Below are 25,152 nucleotides of genomic sequence, written 5' to 3' on the forward strand. Positions count from 1 at the left end.
GCAATAAGGGGAATAATTTAGGACGATGGGAACGAATTTACGAATGATAGAAAGGAAGGCGTTGCGGAGGAAGAAAGAAGGAAGGAAGGAAGAAAGCGGCAACATGAGAAATAAAAGGAAGAAAGGAAAGAAGGAAGAGTATGGACGAAGGAACAACTAAATATATATGGAAACGGAAAGAAAGAAGAAAATAGGAATGAGACAGACAAACGAGAAGATAAGACTAATAAGTAAGGATTAAAGTGAAGCAAAGAAGTAAATAAAGAGAGAAAAAAATAAACGAAGGTAAAAGATGGAAGGGAGCCGCTGGAAAATGAGCAAGGGGGGAATAAGGGAGTGAGGGAGAGAGGGAGGGAGGAAGGGAGGAGGAAAAGAGGAAGTTAATCAAAGGAATGGAGGACGCAGGTGGAGGCCAGGTAAAATAAGAGGTGGAGGAGGTTACCTGGAGAGGAAGAAATTAAGGAACACAACGGAGAGAGAGAGAGAGAGAGAGAGAGAGAGAGAGAGAGAGAGAGAGAGAGAGAGAGAGAGAGAGAGAGAATGAAAAGTGAAATTACCGAGCAGGGAGAAAGAGGAGGAAGGGGAGGTTTCCCTGTGAGGGGAGAAGAAAGGTAAGTTATATAAAGGTAGAGAAGGAAGGAAGGAAGGGAGAGGTAGATGAAGGGAAGGGATGGGATGGGAGAGGGAGATGAAGGGAAGGAAAGGGAAGGGAATTGCGAAAATGAAGGGAAGGAAAGGAAAGGGAAGGGAGAAAGAGGCAAGGGAAGAGAGATGAAAGGAGAGGAAGAGGAAGGAGATGAAGGGGAGAGAAGGGCTAGGAACGAAAAGGGAAATAAAGGGAAGCTAGAGGAAAGGAAAAGGAGATGAAAGGAAGACGAGAAAAGAGCAGAGAAGGGAATGGAAAGGAAGGGTGATTGAGGTGAAGGGAAGGGGAGAGAAGGGAGAGAGAGATGAAGGGAAGGAAAAGGCAGGGAAGGGTAGGAAAGGGAAGGAACGGGAAGGGAAGGGTAAGATAGGGGATGGAAGGGAAGGGAAGGGAGAGGGAGATGAAGGGAAGGGAAGGGAGAGGGAGATGAAGGGAAGGGAAGGGAGAGGGAGATGAAGGGAAGGGAAGGGAGAGGGAGATGAAGGGAAGGGAAGGGAGAGGAGATGAAGGGAAGGGAGAGGGAGATGAAGGGAAGGGAAGGGAGAGGGAGATGAAGGGAAGGGAAGGGAGAGGGAGATGAAGGGAAGGGAAGGGAGAGGGAGATGAAGGGAAGGGAAGGGAGAGGGAGATGAAGGGAAGGGACGGGAGAGGGAGATGAAGGAAGGGAAGGAGAGAGAGATGAAGGGAAGGGAAGAGAGAGAGAGAAGGGAAGGGCAGAGAGAGAGAGAGAGAGAGAGAGATTTATCATGTTTTTTTCTCTAATTTCTTCACTAATCACCAGTTGTTTCTTTGTCAATAACTCTTATAACTCACCGGATGAATTATTAGGATGTGGGTTTTAATAATTGGCTTGAACATGTTACCTGCGCCTACCTGTCCCGAATATTTCCTCACCTTTAATTGTTTTTTGCCCGAGGTCGCTGTGGCATGCATATTTTTGTTGGGGTTTTTAGACCCGTGCATTTTCCTGTCACAGTGTAGCGGTCCCATTTATATTAGAAGTAGTAATAGTAGTAGTTGTAGTAGTAGTAGTAATAGTAGTAGCGATAGTAGTAGTAGTAGTAGTAGTAGTAGTGGTAGCAGTAGTAGTAGTGGTAGTAGTAAGAAAATAGCAAGAGAGGAAGAGGAGGATGACAAAAGAAGAAGACGAAAAAGAAGAAGAAGAAGAAGAAAAGAATTAATAGTAGTGGTATAGGAAAATGGAAAGCAAGGGAAGCGAATTTAAATCAGCTTGTGACATGGGAAAGCAAAAACAATGATAACGATAAAGACGTAGGAAGAGTAGAACCAAAAGAAAGAGCAGAAGCAGGAATGAGAACAAGGACAGCAGAAACCAGAAAAAGCAGAGGCATAGAAAATGGGAGCAGTAGCAGGAGGAGGAGCGGGAGCAGCACAGCAGTAATAATATAATAGCACACGGTCCAGTTTTTGTTGGGCGAGTCAGATTTAAAGTTTTACTCCAGATTTATGAGAGAAAAATGTATTTGTTCAGCGTGGGTCAGGCGGTGAGTCAGCTCAGCGCGCGACCCCGGCCAGGAAAGGTCTCCAGAAACTTTATATATTTTTTTTATTATTATACTTTTGTGGATTGGCTGAACTTTTAAGGGAGTAACTTTTTAAAGGAAGGTCGCCCGGCCAGGAGGGAACGAAGGAAGGAAGGAAGGAAGGAAGGAAGGAAGGGAGGGGTGGAGGGAGGGAGTATGCCAAGGTTGAAGGGAGAGTACTCAAGCCGAAAAAGGAAAAAGAAGGAGTATGCTTGCGAAGGAAGGAACGAAGGAATGAAAGATAAGAGGAAGGAAGGAAGGAAGGGAGGGGAGTGGTGGACGGAGGAATAGGAGGGAGGGAGCGTGCCAAGGTTGAAGGAATGGTACTAAAGCCGAAAAAGGAAAAAGAAGGAGTATGCTTGCGAGGGAAGAAACGAAGGAAGGAAGGATAGGATGGGGGGTGTATGACAAAGATGAGGATGGTACTAAAATCGTAAAAGGAGAAAGGAGGAGTAGGCCTATGTTCTTGAAGGAAAAAAACGATGGAAGGAAGATTTAAAAAGGAGAGAATAAACTTTAGAAGAAGAGAAGGAAGAACGAAAGGAATCAGTTTACTATGGGAGGAGAGAAAGTAGTAAGGAATTAACGATGAAGGAAAGGGAGAAGGAAAGGAGGAAAAAAAGTAATCCATCTAAGGTCCTCTCGTTATGGTCCCCCCCGCTAAGGTCCCTCTAAAGTCCCGCTAAGGTTCCGCTAAAGTCCCGCTAAGGTCCCTGTAAGGTTCCCCCCGCTAAAGCCCCGCTAAAGTCCCGCTAAGGCTCCGCTAAGGTTCCCCCACGCTACGGTTCCGCTAAGGTCTCCCCACTAAGGTCCCACCCCCGCTAAGGCCCCCCCCCCCCCCACACACCGCTAAGACCCCCCCCCCCTCTAAGGTCTCCCCGCCAAAGGTTTTCAGAAAGTTGCGGACAAACTCTCTGCCTTATTAACTTACTTTGGTGCCTCGGCCATTTTTATGTTTTCCTTTTTATGCAAACTTTTTTTCGGGGCATATATAAAATTTGAGTTTTTTTAATGTTTTTTTCTCTCTCTTTTTGCTCCCCTTCCCTCCCTCTCTTGGCCTCGCGGGGAAAATTAATTAGGCCATACGTTGTAGGGCTATAGAAGTTTTGTATTTTGCTTTATGGGAGGGTTTGGCTACGTGTTCTTTTCCCGAATGTATTTATGTATTTATTAATTTGTTTATTTTATGTATCTGTTTATTCGCTCGACTTTTTTTTTTTGTGTGTGTGGGGTGGGGGGGGTGATATTTTATGTTCCTCGTGTTTGTTTGTTTTTCCGTATTCAGGTGATAAATAATTGCTTCGCATGATTGTAATTGTTTGGCTTTTTTTATTTAACTGTTTGTTCATCTATGTATTGCGCGTTCCTGTAATCGAGTTTGTCGTTCCTGTAATCGTGTTTATTTTAATTATTTCTGGCATATGTCACGGTGTTTATTTTTTTTATTGTAAATGTAAATAACCTACAAAGAGAGCGTTAAACTAATCGTTCTTTGTGTCTTTGTTATATTGTAAAAACATCGATTATAAGCAACTACCCCGATGAAATGAGTTTGTTTATATGCAGAAGTAAGTATAAGGGAAAAAAATATTTGGTTAGAATGTAAGAATGGGGAAAAATCACTGAATCCAGAATGATGAAGCACAAAACATGCAATTCTGATTTTCACATTTCCAAACCCATCTCAGTTTTTCCTTCAGGCGGACATAATAAATTCGTTTTTTGGTCTTCATATATATATTCATACCAATAGCTATACTGATTAATTGCGTAGGTAGTATCTCTCTCTCTCTCTCTCTCTCTCTCTCTCTCTCTCTCTCTCTCTCTCTCTCTCTCCATTTATTTCAGTCCCCGTCGCTGTTTTCCCTCCAGTGAAGAAAACGGGGCACACAGGTGATCAATTAGGCTCCAGCTGTCCACCTGCGCCTATTTAACTTTTCCTCACAATTAACAGGGAGGGTCAGAGAGAGAGAGAGAGAGAGAGAGAGAGAGAGAGAGAGAGAGAGCGAGAGAGAGAGCATTTTCCTTTAGCTCCTGTCTCTCTCTCTCTCTTCACACTTCATATACACGAGGTAATTTTCCCTTGTACTCAATTTTGATATTTCTTTTTAATTTTCAGCGCGCTATTCTGCTCCTCCATTAACCTGTGGGTGTGGGTGTGTATGTATGTATGTATGTATGCGTAATGCGTATGTATACCTGGAAAGAACAATGGCTGTATGTGTTTATGCGTGTTTTCATGGATGCATGTATTGTGTATATGTATGTATATATATTTGTATGTGTGTTATGCCACATATACTCAAAGAATACAGAAAATGCACCGATTCTCTTTTATTTATTTCACTCATCCCTCTTTTCTTTCCTCTTTCTCCTCTTTCTACCTTCTTTCCTCTGCTTTTCTTCCTTCTTTGTCCCCTTCTTCTCTTTTTCTTCTTTATCTCTGCTTTCTTCCCAATATCTTCCTTCTTTCTTCCATTGTTTCTCTTTTACTCCCTTATTTTTCCCTTTTTTTCCGCTTCTTTCTCCCCCGCTCTCCCCTCCTCTTTTCCCTTTTCCCCATTCCACCCCTGTCAACATCTCGTATTTCCCCTCCCCTGCACGCAGCGAAAAGGGGAGAAGAAATAGAGATGATAAAGCAGAACGCCACCACCCTTTGACCCTTTCCCCCTTCCCCCTCGCCCCCACCCGGGCAGAGATACGGGAGAAGGCCAATTAGCCAGCTAGGCGAACCAGCTAATTTTAACCCTCATGGTGGTGGGTTGGGTCACGGGAGAGAGAGAGAGAGAGAGAGAGAGAGAGAGAGAGAGAGAGAGAGAGAGAGAGAGAGAGAGAGAGAGAGAGAGGAATAATTGAGGGCAGTGGGATAGAAAACAAAACTGATGTATGTGAGTGTATAGGGAAACGAGGCTCATACAGAGAGAGAGAGAGAGAGAGAGAGAGAGAGAGAGAGAGAGAGAGAGAGAGAGAGAGAGAGAGAGAGTATGTATGCACCCCTCTGGCCCATCCCGAAATTTGGTCGAATGGAAAATACAAGAGTGTGTATATTGATCGAAATATCTCAGTGCGAAAGGGGAGTGAATTGCCTCGGTAGTATATGAGAAACCGGCGAGAGAGAGAGAGAGAGAGAGAGAGAGAGAGAGAGAGAGAGAGAGAGAGAGAGAGAGATAGAGAAAACAGATAGATAGACAGACACGACAGCCAGACAAATAAACAGACACTAAAACAGAAAGGCAGAGGGACATTCAAACATAAACAGACACAGACAGACTAAGGAAGACAGAATGACAGACAGATTGATAGATAGACAGGCAGAGAAGCAGAGAGACAGATGATAATTTGTAAGGTATTGTTATGTGATTTGAATTTCTCTTTTTTTTCAAGCAAGGTAATAATGTTTGTTTTTATTCCTTCTTTCAGGTAAGCTTGGAGAGCCCGGCCTGTCATCAAGTCTGACTTCCTTAATTGGTCGCCAGTCAAGGTAGAGAGAGAGAGAGAGAGAGAGAGAGAGAGAGAGAGAGAGAGAGAATGAAGGAAGGAAGGAAAGAAGGGGGGTTGGAAAAAGGGAAGGAAGGAAAGAATGGATAAAGGAAGGAAGGACGAAAAGAAAGAAAAAAAATGTAAGAATTAGAAAAAAAGTGACGGATTAGAAAAGATAAAAAAGAATAAATGTAATCGAATTTTAGGGTTAATAATAAATGTAAATATAAATACGTACTCCATTGTCCAATCAGCGTGACGTGGAATTAATAATGGCTGAAAGGAAGGACAAATAAAAGAGGCCCAACACCATTACTGGGTCAGCATTCACCCGAAAAAAAAAAAAAGAGGGGGGATCCGTATCATATTTATATCAAAAGTCTGTCCATGAAGACTTTTTTTAGAGCGAAACTTTGACGATCGTTCATTATACCCTGAAGCCATGAAGATACGGAATATAGATGAAAAAAGTGACCATGAAAAATATGTATAAAGCGCAAATGTTAAAAATAGCCGGAGTCCAAAGGCATTTTCAATTAAAGTTTGCCGATTTCACCATACGATATTCAGTATTTCTCTATATTGTTCCGAGAGAGAGAGAGAGAGAGAGAGAGAGAGAGAGAGAGAGAGAGAGAGAGAGAGAGAGAGAGAGAGACGACAGACAGGCATGTTGGTAAGATAGACAGACAAATAAGTAAACAAAAAATAGAGAAGAGATAAAACTTGGCATAAAAAGAGGAGACAGAAATAGATAAAAAAAAAACTAAAATTGACAAGCAAAATAAAAGACAAAAATAAATAAAAAAAGACAAAAAAAAATAGAAAAACAAACAAAATAAAGAGAAAATAATCATTTAGACACAGAGAGAGAGAGAGAGAGAGAGAGAGAGAGAGAGAGAGAGAGAGAGAGAGAGAGAGAGAGAACGCAACTCCCCCAATCTCGTGATAATGGACTCTTCCCAAGAATGTAATTTACTGATGCATTCTGCCTCTTGCGCCTCTGTTTCCCTCTACTCCCTTTTTCCCTCCGTCTGATCTCTCCCTCTCTCCCTCCCTTTTTTAATCCTTCTCCTTGAGCGGCGTAGTGGTATGCAATTAGTAGTGGCAGTTGTTGTAGTAGAGGCTGCATGTTAGTAGAAGTAGTAGAAGTAGTAGAAGTAGTAGTAGTAGTAGTAGTAGTAGTAGTAGTAGAAGTTGAAGGTGGAGGAAGAGGAGTCGTTGATTTGTCATTGTTGTTGCTGTTGTTCTTTTAGCAGTAGTGATAGAAGTAGTAGTGGTAATAATAGTAAAAGTAGTAGTAGCATAAGTAGTTGTAGTAGTAGTAGCAGTAGGATGAGGAGGAGGAGGAGAAATAGTATTAGTTATTGTAGTAGTGTTTGTAGTACTCGTGGTGTAAGTGACAGACAATAGGGAATGGTAGTTCTTCGTAGTAGTAGAAGCATAAGTAGTAGTAGTAGTAGTAGTGAAAGAAGAAGGAGGAGGAGTAGTAGCAGTCATTGTGGCAGTGTTTGTGATGGTCTTACTGGAAGGGACAGACAATTGCAGTGGTGGTAGCGAGGTAATGGTAGCTCTTCGTAGTAATAGAAGCATAAGTAGTAGTAGTAGTAGTAGTAGTAGTAGTAGTGGAAGTAGAAGTAGGAGGAGTTGTAGCAGTTATTGTAGTAGTGTTTGTGATAGTCTTACTGGAAGGGACGGACAATAATGGTAGTGATAGCGAGGTAATGGTAGCTCTTCGTAGTAGTAGAAGCATAAGTAGTAGTAGTAGTAAAACAAGTAGAAGGAGGAGGAGTTGTAGCAGTTATTGTAGTAGTGTTTGTGATAGTCTTACTGGAAGGGACGGACAATAGTGGTAGTGGTAGCGAGGTAATGGTAGCTCTTCGTAGTAGTAGTAAAAGTAGTAGAAGGAGGAGGAGTTGTAGCAGTTATTGTTGTAGTGTTTGTGATGGTCTTACTGGAGGGGACAGACAATGGTGGTAGTGGTAGCGAGGTAATGGTAGTTCTTTGTATTCCCCGCTCCTCCCAACCTCAAGTGGCCCTTCAGGAAGATACACGAACCCTTGATTATAGTTTTTACGTTTTTTGTTCCTTTTTACCGCAATACTTTGGCCGGAGTGGCGGGTGTGGGCGTGACCAAACGCGTGACGTCACTATGAGTCACAGCCAATCCCCGCCCTTCCCCCCGGCGCTGTGGGTGCCCGCTGGTACTGACACACACACACAAAAAAAAAAAAAACATTCTATAAATATAAATCTATCTATCCATATATATTTGTCTATAGCTCTATGATGCGCATGCTTGGCTTTTATATAACCTCATAAACAATCAGTAAATTATAAATGAAGCATATGATTTTTACCAAGAAGAACATAGAGACAACTGTACTAGAAATATACATAGTGTGATGAAAATTCCTGTGTTCTTTTTTGTGTGTGTGCAAATGTGTCCAGGTGAAGGAGACTCGTGATTGGCAGGTGTGTTATGTCTCTACCTTACGACCTTACCTTGAGAATTGTAACACCACCTGGAAAAATACCTGTTATTATACCTTTCCCCTTCTCCTCCTCCTGCTCCTCCCCTTCCCCAATTCCCCTCCTCCTTCCCCTCCTCGTCCTCCTCCTCCTCGACCCAAATTAAGGAAGACAAAAGCAAGACAGTTCCTTGGCACGACACAGCACGCAAAAAAAAAAAAAAAGAGAAAGTAATAACGTTGATGACAGGAAAGTGTGAGACAGAGAGGAAGCAGCAGAAAAGAAGGAAGAGAGTTGTGAATGTATTATAATATAGCTGTGTGTGTGTTGGGGGGGAGGGGGGGAGGAGGAAGGTGTCCTGTGTGTGTGTGGAGGGGGGGGGGGGTGGATGAGAGCTGTCGTGTGTGTGTGTGTGTCTGTGTGTGTGTGTGTGTGTTTGTCGTGCGTGTGTGTGTACAATTATGCTGTCTTTTTTTATTTCTTGCTTTTTTCTGCTCCTTTCGTGTTTTTCTTATCATGTGTATTTTTTTGTTTGTGTATCATCATTATTATCATTGTCATTTTTATTATTATTATTATTATTATTATTATTATTATTATTATTATTATTATTACCACTACTATTACTATTACTATTTCTGCTATCATTACGACTACTACTACAACTACTACTACTACTACTACTACCCTTTTTGACCATCACTAACTTCCTACCTGTTCATTATCTGCATCGCCCTTCATTCCTGCCGCCCATATACGCACCATGTCTACCTATCTCTTCCGCCAATACCTTCCCACCCTTCCAGCCATTCTCCATCAAACTACTTCGATCTTTATCTCCCAATTGATGTACATTGTTCTTCGTCTTCACTATGCCAGCCAGACTGCTTTTCCTCCTTCATTTCACCCTACCTCCATGCCTCGATTCCACCTTACTCCCTTAATTTACCTCTTCCTTTTCCTTTCCACCTTGCATCCTTGTCTCATTATCTATATTCAAACTGTTTTCTCATCACCCTGTCCGTTTTAAAATACCTTCTCTTAATATCCTTTTCTTCATCTTTACTTCCAAACTTTTTCTTTTCTTTGTATGTCATCTGTCCTGTTGTGTGTGTGTGTGTGTGTGTGTGTGTGTGTGTGTGTGTGTCCTCTATCCTTATATGTCCTTATCTGTCTCTCCTTGTCCTCCTACCTGTCAATATACGTGTCCTTTAATTCTATCTTGCTTCCTTTAACTCTGACTGGCTTCATTTACCTCTATCATGCTTCCTTTACCTCTGTCCTGCTTCATTTGTCTCCCTACCGTCCTACCACCTCATGCTTTCACCTTTTTAACTCCCTTCCCTCTATCACCCTGTCTCCCCGTCCTCGCCCTCACCAATCTCTCCCTATCACCCTGCCAGTTACCTCTCTTATCCTAAACTCTCTTCCACTCACCCTCTTACCTTGTTAACTTCCTTCCCCCTTACCACCCTTCCTCCCCGTCTTCACCCTCACCATTCACCACTATCACCCTGCCAATCAAACTCCCTTATTCGTATTTCGCTTCACTTCATCTCCCTCACCGCCACCACCCTGCCTAGCTATCCTGATCCTCACCATTCTCTCCCTACAACCCTTCCTCCCTGTCTTCACCCTCACCATTCACCCCCTATCACCCTGCCAATCTAACTCCCTAATCCTAACTCGCTTCCTCTCCATCTCCATTCCGCCCCGCCTCCCGCCGCGCCCTGCCGGTCATCAGGCGCATAAGGAGGTGAGGGCGCCGGGCAGGTGTGTGTGGGCGCGTCCTGCTCAGGTGGGCGTCGCCGCCTTACCTGTGGCCGAGGAATCCGTGTGGGAGGCAGCCAGACACCCCCCTGGCCCTGGCGCTCGCTGTCTCTCTCTCTCTCTCTCTCTCTCTCTCTCTCTCTCTCTCTCTCTCTCTCTCTCTCTTTCTTCGCGCGCGCACGCTCGTTCTCGCTCTCTCCATTAATAATGACTCAGAAAGAGATTTATGTGCGCGAGGAATTGAAAGAAAATGGAAAGGAGGAAATACCTTGAGTGAAAATAAGATATATATACGAGAGATGTTAAGAGAGGACGGAGACAGCAGAGATAAAAAAAAAAGACTGAAAGAGCGAAGAGCGTGATGCAAAAAACGAAGAGGGGAAAAATGTAATAAAGAAGGAACAAGGAAAAGTTCAATTACATCTACGAATGACCAAAAAAAATAGCTTTCGTATATTAGTTTTCTTCAAGTGTGGAATTTGAAATGAAAAAAATAATGTAAAAACTGTATCGGTCCCTTTAAATCTATGGCCTTGGACTAAAAACTAACTGAAGCAAAAAAAAATCGCCCATGTCATCCATACTGGAAGTGAATTATTACAGTGTACATGTAGGTTTAAAAAGCGTACATGCAAGTTAAAAAGGACGTGCATGGGATTCGATTTACTCTTTTTATTGTACGTTTTTTTTATTTTTTTACAGTTTAGTTTTATGTGAAGAGAGCGAGAGAAAGTGTGTGTGTGTGTGTGTGTGTGTGTGTGTGTGTGTGTGTGTGTGTGTGTGTGTGTGTGAGAGAGAGAGAGAGAGAGAGAGAGAGAGAAAAGAGGAGGAGGAGGAGGAGGAAACGGAGACAGAGGAGGAGAAAAGAAGATACGAAAGGACAAGCGAGACTTTCCATCTATATATATTTTCTTTGTAATCTTTTTTCACAACATTTTCTTTCAAATTTCTCTGTCTTTATTTTCCTTTCCTTTAATGTCAGATCGTTTACGCTTTTTTTTCTCCACAAGTTCCTTTCGTATCTCCTTTTCTTTTTCTCCTCCTCCTCCTCCTCCTTCTCCTCTTCCTCCTCTTTTCAGCTCCCGTCATTTCCTCTCCCTCGCGCATCTCTCCATAACAAATATTTTTACGGAAAGAGATACAATTTTTCTCTCACACTCTCCTCTCCGGCTATTTCCTCCCATCCCTCTCCTGTCATTCTTCTCTCTCTCTCTCTCTCTCTCTCTCTCTCTCTCTCTCTCTCTCTCTCTCTCTCTCTCTCTCTCTCTCTCTTCTTCTACGTCTTTTCTCTCTCCCTCTCCAATTTCTCCATGTGTGTGTGTGTGTGTGTGTGTGTGTGTGTGTGTGTGTGTGTGTGTGTGTGTGTGTGCGCGTGTGCTTTGTTATGTTTAAGTGATTTATCTTGTTTTTGTAAGTTTATTATTTTTACTTTGTGTGTGTGTGTGTGTGTGTGTGTGCGTCATGGGCGCGTCCACACAGCCCCTCCCACGCGCTCCTCTGGTCAACGTGTCAGGTTACATAGCTCTCTCTCTCTCTCTCTCTCTCTCTCTCTCTCTCTCTCTCTCTCTCTCTCTCTCTCTCTCTCTCTCTCTCTCTCTCTCTTTGTGTCATTTATTTTCTATCCCTCACTATCTACTAACTATATTACTCTCCCCGCTTTTCTTTTCTCTCCCTTTTTCTCTCTCCCTCCCACTCTCTCCCTTCTCCCTTCTCCTGTTCTCTCCCCCTCCTACTCTCCCCCCTTCCCTCTTATCTCCTCTCCATTCATTCCCTGCCCTCCTCTCCTCTTATTAACCCCTCCCCCTTATCACCCACCTCTCTCTCCCCCTCCCTCCCTCCCTCTTATGTGCAACATCACTCGACTGTAAGCAGTAAAATGTCAGTGAATCTCAAGGTGACCTGTGTGTGTGTGTGTGTGTGTGTGCATGTGTGTGTGTGTGTGTGTGTGTGTGTGTGTGTGTGTGTGTGTGTGTGTGTGTGTGTGTGTGTGTGTTAAGTGTGTGTAAGTTAAGGTAAGGTAAGGTATGGTAAGGTACAGTAAGTTAATGCAAGGTAAGGTAAGGTAAGGTAAGCTATGGTAAGGTAAGGTAAGCTATGGTAAGGTAAGGTAAGCTACATCGGTCATCATTACTTCTTTTCACCTTAATTGATGTTATTTATCTTCGAAACTAACGATAAAATATGAGTAGAAAGTTAATGCCTTTGTCCATTTCTTCCTACGCTCGTTTTTAGTTGTTTATTTACGCCTACGCAGCTTGTTTGGTGGTATCTCTCGTAGCATCGAAGTGGGGATAGTTTTTGCCTGCTCAATTATTCTTGTAAAGGTCCGCGTTGTACAAATGGTGGCGCCTCCTGTTTTTTTTTTGTTTGTTTTTATTCAAACTAGCATTTCTCTTTGATAGCTGCCGTTTCCTATTCATTTATCTATGTTGTGGGTGCCAATACCGTAGATACATTCAAGAAGTTAGATAAAGCCATGGATGGTGAGGTAAGGTGGGGTTGAGTGTACAGGAGCTGCCTTGTATAGGCCAACCGGTCTCTTGCAGACTCCTTACGTTCTTATGTTCTTATATCCTCAACTTACCTTTCCTTACCTTACTTTACCATACCTCACCTCACCTTAACTTACCTTACCATACCTTACCTTACCCTACCATACCTTACTTTACCATACCTTACCTTACCTTACCTTACCATACCTTACCTTACCTCACCCTCATCCTTCTTCCAACTTACCTGTCCTCACTTTTTCTTCACCTTCTCAACCATCATTTCTCCTGTCAGCCAACCCCCCCTCCACCCCCACCCCCCCCCTCCAAACACACAAACACTCGCCGCCACCAGCCTATCAGCGTGGCGAGAAGGCGAGACAAAAGTTGTGATTGGTTCCTTCCCTCGCCGTGATTTCCCAGGTGTACGCCGACCCGCCTCAGGTTCACAGGTGTTGTCCGCTAATCACTTTCACTGTTGACCTCTCGCTCCCCTCCTTCTCTAATTTCCTCTTATTTCCCCTCTTTCTCTTTCCTTTCTCTCATTCTTTTTCACTTTACCCTTATTCCCCCCTTCTCTCTATCCCCTCACCTTTTCCCTGATTCCCTTTCTATCCCTTCCTTCCCTTCCCCTCTCCCTTTGCTCTCATTTCCCTTCTCTCATCTTTCCCCTCTTCTTTTCCCTCATTCCCTTTCTATCCCTTCATTTCCTTCCCCTTTTCTTTCAGTATCCTCCTTTTTCCCTTCTTTTCCCTCCCTTTTCCCTTTATTCCCTTCCACTTTCTCATCATTCCCCTCCATTTTCCCCTCATTTCCCTTTCCTTTCCCTTCATATCCCTCCCTTTCCCCTTCTCCTCCCCCATTTTTCCCGGCGTCATACAGAGAGAGAGCAGTGCATCATGCCATATTCCTCTCTTACTCTCTCTTCCACCTTCCCTTTCATCTTATTTTTCTCCCACTCGTCAAAAAAAATGGAGAAAACAATGTTGAGAGAGAGAGAGAGAGAGAGAGAGAGAGAGAGAGAGAGAGAGAGAGAGAGAGAGAAGTGCATCCTTTTCGTACCTTCCCTCCTTTCCTCCCTCCCTCCCTTCCTCCCTCCCTTTCTCCTCTCCTCTCCAAAGTAGGTCATCTCGTTTCCTCTCCCCAAAAAAAAGCAAAAAGGAAAGCAGTGTTCAGTGTGTGTGTGTGTGTGTGTGTGTGTGTGTGCGTGTGTGTGTGTGTGTGTGTGTGTGTGTGTGTGTGTGTGAAAGCCGACGTACTCACTGGCCAGCTCTCTACGAAAATATGGAGGAAAAAATGATGTTTGGTGTTATTTATTTGAAACAGCATTATGAGAATCACCGTTTTCCTTTTTTTTCTTTTTTTTTTTAAACGATGCGTCACTAAGAAAATATATTGTTTTTTTGTATAATTTTCATATTTTTCCATTCTCTCTCTCTCTCTCTCTCTCTCTCTCTCTCTCTCTCTCTCTCTCTCTCTCTCTCTCTCTCTCTCTCTCTCTCTCTCTCTCTTCTGTTATCTCCTCTCTCTCTCTCTCTCTCTCTCTCTCTCTCTCTCTCTCTCTCTCTCTCTCTCTGACTCGTGAAATATTAACTCAAATAAAGCCAAGAGTGCGCTTCCTTCCTCCTCCTCCTTTTCCACCATTCCTACTTTCTCGTATTCTTCTCCTCCTCTCTTCCTTATCCATGTCCTGCAACCCTATTTCCTACTACACTGCCTCATCCCCATATCCTCCTCCTCCTCCTCCTCCTCCTCCTCCTCGTGTTGGGAACGCGTCTCCAACATGGTTCCAACCGCCCTCTGGGAATACTAATGGCAACGCAGGAAAAGTTTGGGGTCGTAGGAAGAGAGAGAGAGAGAGAGAGAGAGAGAGAGAGCGAGAGGGGGGGGGAGCGTGGAAATGAACACCATCTCGTTTGCCTTTTCCTTATTTTTCTTTCTTTCTTTTTCGTCCATGTATCCAATATGATTCATTTTTGTTTCTCTCTCTCTCTCTCTCTCTCTCTCTCTCTCTCTCTCTCTCTCTCTCTCTCTCTCTCTCTCTCTCTCTCTCTCTCTCTCTCTCTCTCTCTCTCTCTCTCTCAGGTGTGGCCTTGTACCTGGGCAAGAAAACCTTGCATCGCGTCTTAATTTCTTTTCCTTAATGAAGAAACTCCTCCTTCTCCTCTTCTCTTCTTCTTCCTCTTCCTTCTCTCTTCCTTCTCCTCCACCTAGTTTTGCTCATCCTCTTCCACTCAGATGTGTGTGTGTGTGTGTGTGTGTGTGTGTGTGTGTGTGTGTGTGTGTGTGTTTGATAAGGTAACTGACGATAGGAAGGTAGAGAGGCGGGAGGAGGAAGAGGAAAGAAGAAATTGGAGATGAGTGAAGTAGGAATGCAAGGAGGATAAACAAGGAAGAGAGATGTAGGAATGAAGAGGGAGGTAGGAGGTAGAGAGAGCAAGAAAGGAAGAGTTAAATAATGAGACTATTAAAATGAAGGAGGAATGAATAGTTAGGTTAGAGGTGGAAGAGAAACCGATGGAAAGACGGAGCATACGAGAAAAGGGAGGAAGAGAGAGGGATGGTGGGAGAGGGAGGAGGAAAGGGAGGGTAGGAGAGGAAAAGAAGAATAGAAAGTGTACATGAGGAAGGGACAGGAATAGATGTTGTTAGTGTAAAGAAAGAAGAATAAAGATGGGAAGAGAGGGTTAAGAGATGAATAATTATAGGATAAGAGAGGAAGAGAGGAGGGAGGGAGGGATGAAGGAAGAGGGATAGTAAAAGAGGAAGAATAGGATAAAGAGAGTGCAAACGCAAAGAGAGAGAAAAGAATAAGGAATAGCTTTGTGGAAGAAGAGATTGGGATGGAAAGAGAAAGTAATAGAGGAGGAAATATTGGATAAGGGTGGAAGAAAAAGAGAGGGGAAGGGAGGGAGGGAGGAAGTAGGTAGGGAGGGAGAGAGGGAGGAAGTAGTTAGGTAGGGAGGGAGGGAGGGAGGTAAGAGGTAGGTAGGTAGGGAGGGCGGGAGGGAGGAAGAGAGGTAGGATAATGCTGTAAAAGGTAGATAGGCCACGACAGGTAGATTCTTATCCAGGTGAAGAGCGAACCTTTTTCCGGTAATGTTGACAGATCTCATTCTTATTACGCGGATGTCTTTTATTTCTGCTGAAGCCGACGGTACTTATTTTTTCTCTGTTGACCGTGCGTGCTCTCCCTGAAACGGGTTACTTATGAAACAGTGTATTTCTTCATATTTTTTTTACTGTAGTGCTGTTTTTCTATATTTAGTAAGTGTGTTCATCCCCGTTTTTAAAGATGAAATGGTTTAAATATTCCGTGGATTTATGATTTTTTTTATATATATTTTAAGAGTTGTGTTTTTATCTTTATTAATGTTACTGTTCCCCGTTTTATTCCGTGGATTTATGATTTTTTTTTATTCTAAGAGTTGTGTTTTTATCTTTATTAATGTTACTGTTCCCCGTTTTATTCCGTGGATTTATGATTTTTTTTATATATATTTTTAGAGTTGTGTTTTTATCTTTATTAATGTTACTGTTCCCCGTTTTATTCCGTGGATTTATGATTTTTTTTTATTCTAAGAGTTGTGTTTTTATCTTTATTAAGGTTACTGTTCCCCGTTTCTAAAGATAAAATGTTAGAAATACAATAGGGATGTATGATGAACTTATAAAAGAGTAATACAACGTGCTCTTTTTTGGGGGAGGGGGAGATGTTGTGTTTTCTACCTTTATTAAGTCTGCCCTTTCACGTTTCGAAAGATAAAATGTCAGAAATAAACTGGCGATAACAATTAAATTACGTAGGTGCGTATTTCTACTTTTTGTTCTCTAGGATAGTTGCTTTTCTCTCTCTATTGTCTGCTGACGATATACGATTTGCTTTTATAAGACCGCATTTTTACGTTCTCTTTTCATTTTTACTTTTCAACGTTGTTTTATATCTTTATTAAGTTAACCGTTCCGACAAGTAAAACGGTAGAAATAAACTGTCCAGGCAAACATGTAAATTCCTCCTCCGGCCTTTGAACTGCCTCCTCGTGTCTATAAAATGTATGTAGCGTCTGTCTATAGGCCCCGCCATGCCTCGTGCCCGTGTAAACTGTCCGCGTGTTTGCCCGCCGTGTGAGCAGTGCCTTGTGTTTGGTGTATAGACGTCTGTTTGGAGCTCTGGAAATATCTGTTTTGTTCGTGTCTACAAACGGGACATTGTTTTTTACTTTCCTCCTCTTTTAACTCTGTCCGGAGCATCTGCAAATATCTTTCTTTTGTATAGGTTTGTTTGGTTTAGGATCGAAGTCTTTACGTTATTGGTCTGTACACACATATCCGTTTTACTTGCAGCATTCTTTCATCATATAAAAGTTTATTTATTTTACGGATAAATCTCTTTTCTACTTCTCTATAAACTCTTCCGTAATGTCCATAAATATCATTCTTTTTACATCAATTTAACTTAGGAACACAGCCTTATTTATACTATTCTCTGAACTCAGATTCGTAACATCAATAAATATCCTTCTTTTTAAAACAAGATTATTTAATTCAAGAACACAGTCTTATCTTTACTACTCTCAAAAACTCTTATATATACTATTCTGTAGATTTTTCTTTTCACCCATACTTATCGAAATATCATCTCCTGCGTGCCAGATAAACAGTACATCCCCGAAAACCCCTTAAACCAGCATCCCTCGACATCACTCGGACCCACACTACCTCCCTCCCTCTCCCCCGCCGCCTCTCAGCTGAGTACACAGTGTTTGAGTTTTCCGCGTGACCCTCCGCCAAGTACTACCGCCAACAGTACCTCTGGCCGGGGCCTTAAACGAGGTCTCTCTGCATCATCCCTGAGCCGCAATATCTCCCTCTCGTCGCCCCTGCGCTGTGTAAACAATACCAAACAATACCTCTGCCTCGCGTCCTCTGTCTCGACGCCGCACAAAAAAAGTAGCTGAAAAGTTTTGCTCGAGACTCAAAGGGACGATAAGCCAGTGTCCTCTTTGATAGCGGGAGAGGCATCGTGTCCCTCCCCGTGTGTCCTCTCCTTCCCATGTGTCCTTCCCTCCCCTGTGTCCCCATGTGTCCTCATCCTTGTGTCATCTCTCCCCGTGTGTACTCCCTATGTGTCCTCTCCTTCCCATGTGTCCTTTCCTCCCCTGTGTCCCCGTGTGTCCTCCCCTCCCCTGTGTCCCCGTGTGTCCTCTCCTTCACATGTGTCCTTCCCTCCCCTGTGTCCCCGTGTGTCCTCTCCTTCCCATGTGTCCTTCCCTCCCCTGTGTCCCCGTGTGTCCTTCCCTCCTCTGTGTCCCCGTGTGTCATCTCCTTCCCATGTGTCCTTCCCTCCCCTGTGTCCCCGTGTGTCCTCACCCTTGTGTCCTCTCTTCCCGTGTGTACTCCCTATGTGTGTCCTCTCCTTCCCATGTGTCCTTCCCTCCCCTGTGTCCCCGTGTGTCCTCTCCTTCCCATGTTTCCTTCCCTCCCCTGTGTCCCCGTATGTCCTCTCCTTCCCATGTGTCCCCGTGTGTCCTCTCCTTCCCATGTGTCCTTCCCTCCCCGTGTGTCCTCACCCTTGTGTCTTCTCTCCCCGTGTGTACTCCCTATGTGTCCTCGCCTTGCCGTGTGTCCCAGTCTCCGCCTCCTCGAACGTCGCCTCAGCTCCCCCCTGCCGCCAGCCTCGTCACGTGTAGATCATTCCCCGCGGCATTCTCCAGCGAGGGAGGCGGCGAGGCTGCTGAAATATGGGCGGCCGGAGCGCACATACCATCTCCCTGGCGGCGTGTCCTGGAATAGAGGAGGGAGAGCATCTGTGGCCACTTCTCCGGATCAGACACACCGAACTCCTGCACTCCTTCCCGCATCCGCCCACCCGCCTGCTCTTCCTGCCTTGCCTTGCCCTGCCTCACCGCTCCACCTGACGGCCCACCTTTAAGATATCCAGGCCAGGGAGTGTCTTGCTGGTCTTGCTTGCTCCTTCCTTCCCTTCTTGCCTCTCTCTCACTCACTCGCTCACTCACTTTTTCTATGGCGACCTCTCTCTTCGCTCTCCCTGTTAGCCTTTTTTTTTTTTTCCTTGTCTCTCTGTGTTAAGTTCTGTGATGACGTTTCTTTTTATTCTTTTTTTATCCTTTTTTCCTCCTCCTCTTCTTCCTCTGCCTTCTTACTCTTTTTCTTCTTTTCCTTCTTCTTCCTCCTCCTCTTCCTCTGCGTTCTTACTGTTTTTCTTCTTTTTCTTCTTCTTCCTTCTCCTCTTCCTCTACTTTCTTACTTTTTTCTTCTTTTCCTTCTTCCTCTTCCTCTTCTTCTACGCTCTTCCTTTTTTTCTTCTTTTCCTTCTTCTTCCTCTTCCTCTTCTTCCTCTGCGTTCTTACTCTGTTTTACTTTTTCATTTTCCGCTCCTCCTCTTCTGCTACGTTCTTACTTTTTTCTTCTTTTCCTTTTTCTTTTTCCTCCTCCTGCTCCTTTTTTAGTACCGTTTCCTACCCTAATACTACTCTGACTCTTCCTCCTCTTCCTACTGCTATTGAGACTCTTTTCCCTCCTCCTCCTCCTCCTCCTCCTCCAGTAGTCTCCAGAGGGTGTGTATTTAGCGACCTTGAGAGAAGCGCGAAACCCAAGGTGATTTTAGACCGTGGAGATGGAGGCTGTGAATGGCGCGAGGCTCTGAATGTAACGCTGTTTTCTGCCCTTTTCTGCTCTTTCTTCCACCTTCCTCTCTTTTCTGCTTTCTTTTTTATCCTTTTTTTATCTTTGTATTTTCTGTTTTCTTTCTTTTTTTTCTTTGTTTCCTGTTTTCTCCTTCTTTCATTTGCTCTTCTTCTTTCTTATTTTCTTGCATTTTCTTTTCTTCTGTTTTTTACTCTTTCCCTCTCCCGTGGTTTTCTTTCCTTTTGTCTTTCTTTCTGTTTCTTTTCCTTTTCCGCTCTTTTTTTACCTTCTTGCTTTCTTTTCTGCTTTCTTCTTTTTTTTATCTTTCTAGTTTTATTTCCTGTTCTCTGCCTACCCCCGTGTTTTTTTCTTCTTTTCTTTTTCTCTTTTTCCTTTTTCCTCCTTTCTTTTCCTTATTTATTCCTCTTTTTCCTGCTTTCTTCTTTTTTTCTAATTTCTATTTTTCTTTTCCTCCCTCTCCCACTCCTTGGTTTGATTTCCTTTCTTTTTCCGTTTTCTTCCTCGCTCACTCATTCCTGCTATCTTTTTATTTTATCTTCTCTATCTTCTCTACCTTTTTTGTTCTTCCCCTTTTCACACTCCATTTCCGTGGTTCACTTTTTCTTTCTTTCTTTTTGTGTTTTTTTCGCTCTATCACTCATTCTGTCATTCACTTCACCTTATTTCACATTCTCTGTTTTGGGGGCAAAACCTCTCGTCTGTTTTTTCCTTCCTTTCTCTCCTCTCTGCTTTCCTTTTTTTCTCCTATATTTTTTTTAGGTCCACGTCAGTCTCTAGAGTTCTGCACCTCAATTTTCCCCTCTTTTTTTTCCTCCTTTTCTCTCTTTTCGTCTTTTTTCTCTTGTTTTCCTATTTTCTCTTATCTCCCTCCTTTAACATATTTCTCTCTGCTTTGTTTTCCATCTCTTTCTTTCTATTTTGTCTCTCTCCATAATTCACTCCCTCTTCTCTCTCCTGTTCTTCCTCTTTCCCTCTGTTTGCCCATTTTCCCACATTTTCCTTCCTCCATCCTCCATTCCTTCCTCCTCATCTCCCTCTTCTTTCTCTCCCTTTTATTTTGTCTCTTTGTGTCCTCATCCACTCCTCCATTTCACTTCACTTTTTTCACCTTTCTCTTTAACTCTTCCTCCTCTTTCTTCTCTCCTTATTTCCATTCTTTTCCCTTTTCTCTCCCCCATTCTTTGTTCCCTTGTTACTTCACTTCTTTTCCTTTTTTCTCTCCCCCCTCTTTCCTGCGTCATCCACTCCAACACTTCACTTCTTCCTCTTTCATTTCTCTCCCATCATCCACTCCGTCACTTCACCTCACTTCTTTCTCTTTTTTTCTTCTCTCTCCTCTTCTCTTTCTTCCGTAAACTCCCTTCATTAGTTTCCCTTTTTCCCGCTGGAGTTGAGTGGCGCTTCCTCCCGGCGACTCGCGGCCACCTGGAGTCAAAATATTGTACAAGTTTACCTTTTTTCCCCTTCCTGTTACCGTTTTTTCCCTCTCTCTCGCTCTCCCTTGATGTCCTCTCTCCCTCCGACTCCTTCTCTCCCTCTCTCCCTCTCTCTCCCTCTCTTACACGAAAATTAGTTAACCGTGTGAAGTCTATTTGCTAAGCGTCCCTCTCCCTCTTTCCTCCGTCTCTCCCTCCCTCTTTCTCTCCCTTCCCTTCCTCTTGTACACTAAGACCCTCCTTTAAGACCTGTTATGGCCTTTTTTCGCCCTCTTTGTGGGTTCCTTTGTGATCCTGTTTTTGTTATGTCTCTTGTTTCCGATACGAATTCAGATGGCGGAGTGGGTTACCTGTTGCCTCCTCTTCCCCCTCTTCTTCTTCCTCCCTTTTTTAGTTATTTGATTTGTTATGTTATTGATGGATTTGGAGATGTTTTTGTTTAGGTTTTAATGGTGGTGGTGTGGGTGTGTTCTTTCTTTCTTTCTTTCTTTCCTCGTTTTCATTATCATCGTCTTCCTTTTGTTTACCTTCTTCTTCTTTTTCATCATCATCATCCTCGTTATCATCCTTTTTCTCCACATCATCATCTTCGTCTTGGTCTTATTCTTATTCTTTTTCTTATTCTTCTACATCATCATCATCATTCATTGTCTTCTTCCTTATCATCATTATCGTCGTCCTCTTCACCATCCTCTTTGGCATCTTCTTCCTCTTCATCATCTTCTTCGTCTTAATCTTCTCCTCTTCTCACTCTCTCCCATATCATTATTTTCTATTGCCTTGTTTATCCCGTCTCCACATTCCTCTCTATTTTATTAAACCCTCCTCCTCCTCCTCCTCCTCCTCCTCCTCCTCTTCCATCTCCTCCTGGCCTGTCATACTCATTACTTCAAAAGCCCCTTCTTCTTGTCCCTCCCTCCTTCCTCCTCCACTCCTCCTCTTCCCCCGTTTCGTCATATAACTAATGTTCTTCTCTATTTGCCGTGAAAGCCCTGTTTACGGAGAATAATCCACGACTGTTGGGAGAAAGAGGGCTGGGGGAGGGACTTGGGAAGGGCTGGGGGCTAGGAGGAGCTGGGGAAGCAGGAGGAGGGAAGGGAGGGAGGGAGGAAGGGGCAAAGGGAATGGGAAGGGCAGGGGGAGTAGCTAAGGGAGGGGGAAGGGCTAGGGAGGTACGGAAGGGCAGGGAAAGGGGCTGTGTGTAGGGCAGGGGGAAGGGTCCAAGGGGGGGGGGGGGGGTCGTGTGTAAGAGTGTCATCTGCAGTTTCCATTAGAGGTCTCTGTATTTGGCCCATTCTCAAAGATTCTCTCCTTGGGTGTGAGACCTCGGGATGAGAGAGAGAGAGAGAGAGAGAGAGAGAGAGAGAGAGAGAAGGCTACCATACTTATTTCTTCTTAGTGTGTTTCTATATGGAAGGAAAAAAGGGGAAAAAAGGAGGTAAAAAGTAATTGATTGCAAGAGAGAGAGAGAGAGAGAGAGAGAGAGAGAGAGAGAGAGAGAGCAGGGGAGACTAGGATATTCTGGGGGACCATAGGTTAAGACGACCCTGTAATCATTATGCCCCATTTGTTACTTGAAAGCCAATACCCTGCTACTACCCCCTTCCTCCTCCTCCTCCTCCTCCTCCTCCTCCTCCTCCTGCACCTGACACCCCCAAGGGAGCTCCACCTCACGCCTTGGGGTTATCTTATACGTCCAAGGTGTATCTTCTGACGGCAAGGGAACATGTATGAGGGAGCTGGTCTGTGTGTGTGTGTGTGTGTGTGTGTGTGTGTGTGTGTGTGTGTGTGTGTGTGTGTCTCTCTCTCTCTCTCTCTCTCTCTCTCTCTCTCTCTCTCTCTCTCTCTCTCTCTCTCTCTCTCTCTCTCTCTCTCTCTCTCTCTCTCTCTCTCTCTCTCTCTCTCTCTCTCTCTCTCTCTCTCTCTCTCTCTCTCTCTCTCTCAGACGGAGGAAACTCGCCTGCTAGCTTTAATCTATCTCAGGTTAACTTCAGAGTAGATTAATTAAGTATGCTGCTGCTGCTTCTGCTATTGTTGTTGTTGTTGATGCTGTTGTTGTTGTTGTTGTTGTTGTTGTTGTTCCTGTTGGTGGTGGTGGAGGGGGGGGGGACGGGCTTGGTAGGAGTGGTGATGGTACTGTTTATACTATTATTCCTGGTACTCCACTCCATCACCTCCACTTCCACCACCACTACCATCGTCATCACCAGCTTCAGCGTTATCATCTTTTTCATCACCATCTTTATCTCCGCAGCCTCCCTTCATCATATCCACCACTATCATCACCTTGCTATCTCCATCACCACTATCACCATCCCTAGCTATATTCAACACCACTAGTATCATCACCACAACCACTGCTATCATCTCCACCACCACCACTATCATCTCCAGCATCATCTCCCTCATCTCCGCCGCAAGAGCCTCACGTCCACCGGTGCTCTCCCTTCGGCAGCCTCCAGCCAGCCCTGCTCCCCATAAAACACACGAGGCCTACATAAGCGTACCATTACTCCTCCGCAGGGTATTCGTGATGCATATCCTTCCATTATCCTACACCTCGCATCCTTCCGCTATCCTTCGCCTTCACCTCTCTTCTTCCTCCTCTTCATTCTTCCTCCCGCTCCGGCTGTTCCTCCTCCGAATGTTCTTTTTCCATTCTCCTCCACCTCTCTTTTATCTCTATCCCTGCTCCACCTTTTCCTCCTCCAAGTGTTCTTTCCTTTCTACTTTTTCTTCCTCAGCCTTTATCCTTCCTTCCTCCTTCATCTCTTCCATAGCATTTCTTCCTTTTCTCCTGTTTCTCATTCTTATCTTTCATCATCTCTCATCGTTTCACCCCCATCCCCCATCTTCACTTCTCTCCTTTATCACCTCGCCCAAGTCCACCTTTTCAAAGTTCTCTTCTACTTTACCCTCTGTTCTTTGGTTCCTCATTTTCCACTCTCTGCCCACCTCTTTATCTTTTTTTTGTTCTTCACTTTCTCCAAGCTATTTTCCTCCACTTTCGTCCTTATTCCTCAACTTCTTTCACCTTTTATCATCGTCGTTCTTCACCTTCTCTACTTTCTATTTCTTCCTCACTCCCCCTCCTCTTTCTCCTTCTGCTCTCTCCCTTTCCACCCTCTCTACCCCTTCCCTTTCTCTTTGCTACTTCTCCAATTCCTTGTCCACCTTTCCTTTTTTCTCCTCGTTTACTCCTCTTTCCCTCCGTTCCACCTTTCTAGTCCTCCTCCTCCTCCTCCTCCTCCTCCTTCCATTTGTTTCTCTCCCCTCGTTTCATAGTTTTATTTCTCCCTCGCTTTGTCGTTTTTCGTCATGTTAACTTTTCGGGGCATTTATTCTCTCCCCTTTTCCCTGTTGCCTATGTTTCATTTATTCGCGTTTGTATTTTTCCTCTCTCCCTCTTTCACCCTCTGTCTCTCTCAGTGTACTCCATTTGTCCTTTTTTCTGCTTCTCTCTCTCCTCCTCTTCTTCTTCTTCTTCGTCCTCTTGTCCTATTCTCTCCTTTCCTCTATTTTGTTTTATTCATGTTATTGTTGTTCTTATTATTTCTCCTTTTTCTTTACTTACTCCTCTTCTTCGTCTCTCTCCTCTTCCTCTTGTCCTGTTCTCTCTTTCTCTTTTTTTTTTCTTCTTTCTTTAGTTTATTGTTGATGTTATTGTTGCTGTTTTTCTTAGTTCTCCTCTTTCTTCACTTTTTCCTCCTCTTCTTCTTTTTCCTTCTCTCCCTCTCTCACCTGATCCCCCAATCTCACATCCTTTCCCTTTCCTTCATCCTTCTATTTCATTCTTTTTAATCCCCCAACCTATCTCCCCCTTCCACTACCTCTTCCCCTTCCCCTCCCTCTTGCCCTTTCTCCCTTCCTCTTATCTTCCCATCACTGGAAAGTAAAAAAAGCTAGAGAGAGAGAGAGAGAGAGATCATCACCCACCTTGAAAGAGAGACGACCTTTCCTGCAAATATCCGTGTCCTAGAAGCCGAACGGACCTCCTCTACCCCTCGCCCCCCCTCCCCCCTCTTCCACCACCACCTCCACCACCTCCACCACCACCGCCGCCGCCGCCACCCGTGTCTCTTCCTACACAATCGACGAGGACAGAATAACCGGCGAGGAATATTTCCCTCGCGACCAATCTCCCGGAAAATAAAGGAAGGCTAAGTTTCCCCTTAAAATAAAAAAAAACGGGAAGAAAAGAAAAGAAAAAGTGGCACTGAGGATGGTGGGGTGGTGGAAGAGGAGGAGGAGGAGGAGGAGGAGGAGGAGAAGGAGAAGGAGGAGGAGGAGTAGGAGGAGGAAGGGACGTAGGTAAGGGAGGAACAGAACATTAACTGGGCACATAAGGCGATATTAGGTCTCCTCCTCCTCCTCCTCCTCCTCCTTTCATCTTCTCTACCACACCGCCCTCCTTCCCTCCCATTGGACCGGCTGGCATTGCATTGTATCTCTCTCTCTCTCTCTCTCTCTCTCTCTCTCTCTCTCTCTCTCTCTCTCTCTCTCTCTCTCTCTCTCTCTCTCTCTCTCTCTCTCTCTCTCTCTCTCTCTCTCTCTCCCCTTGTCTCGCTCTCTGATCACAGCATATAACTATTCAAAATATACCGGAGAGAGAGAAGAAGAAAGCGTTTGCGTGTGCTTAGAAATGAGGG

General features: G+C 44.2%; 1 protein-coding gene across 1 annotated transcript in view; it reads left to right on the top strand.

Annotated features, from left to right (window-relative positions):
* The window catches only part of LOC126997053 (teneurin-m-like), a 439,194-nt gene that overhangs the window by 183,049 nt on the left and 230,993 nt on the right, over nucleotides 1-25,152 (top strand). Inside the window, exon 5 of the mRNA XM_050858090.1 lies at nucleotides 5,611-5,671. The gene's annotated coding sequence lies outside the window, so the exon portion shown is untranslated. The remainder of the gene's footprint in view (nucleotides 1-5,610; nucleotides 5,672-25,152) is intronic.

The sequence above is a fragment of the Eriocheir sinensis genome, chromosome 11 (genome assembly GCF_024679095.1).
Source record: "Eriocheir sinensis breed Jianghai 21 chromosome 11, ASM2467909v1, whole genome shotgun sequence".
NCBI classification, from domain to species: domain Eukaryota; kingdom Metazoa; phylum Arthropoda; class Malacostraca; order Decapoda; family Varunidae; genus Eriocheir; species Eriocheir sinensis.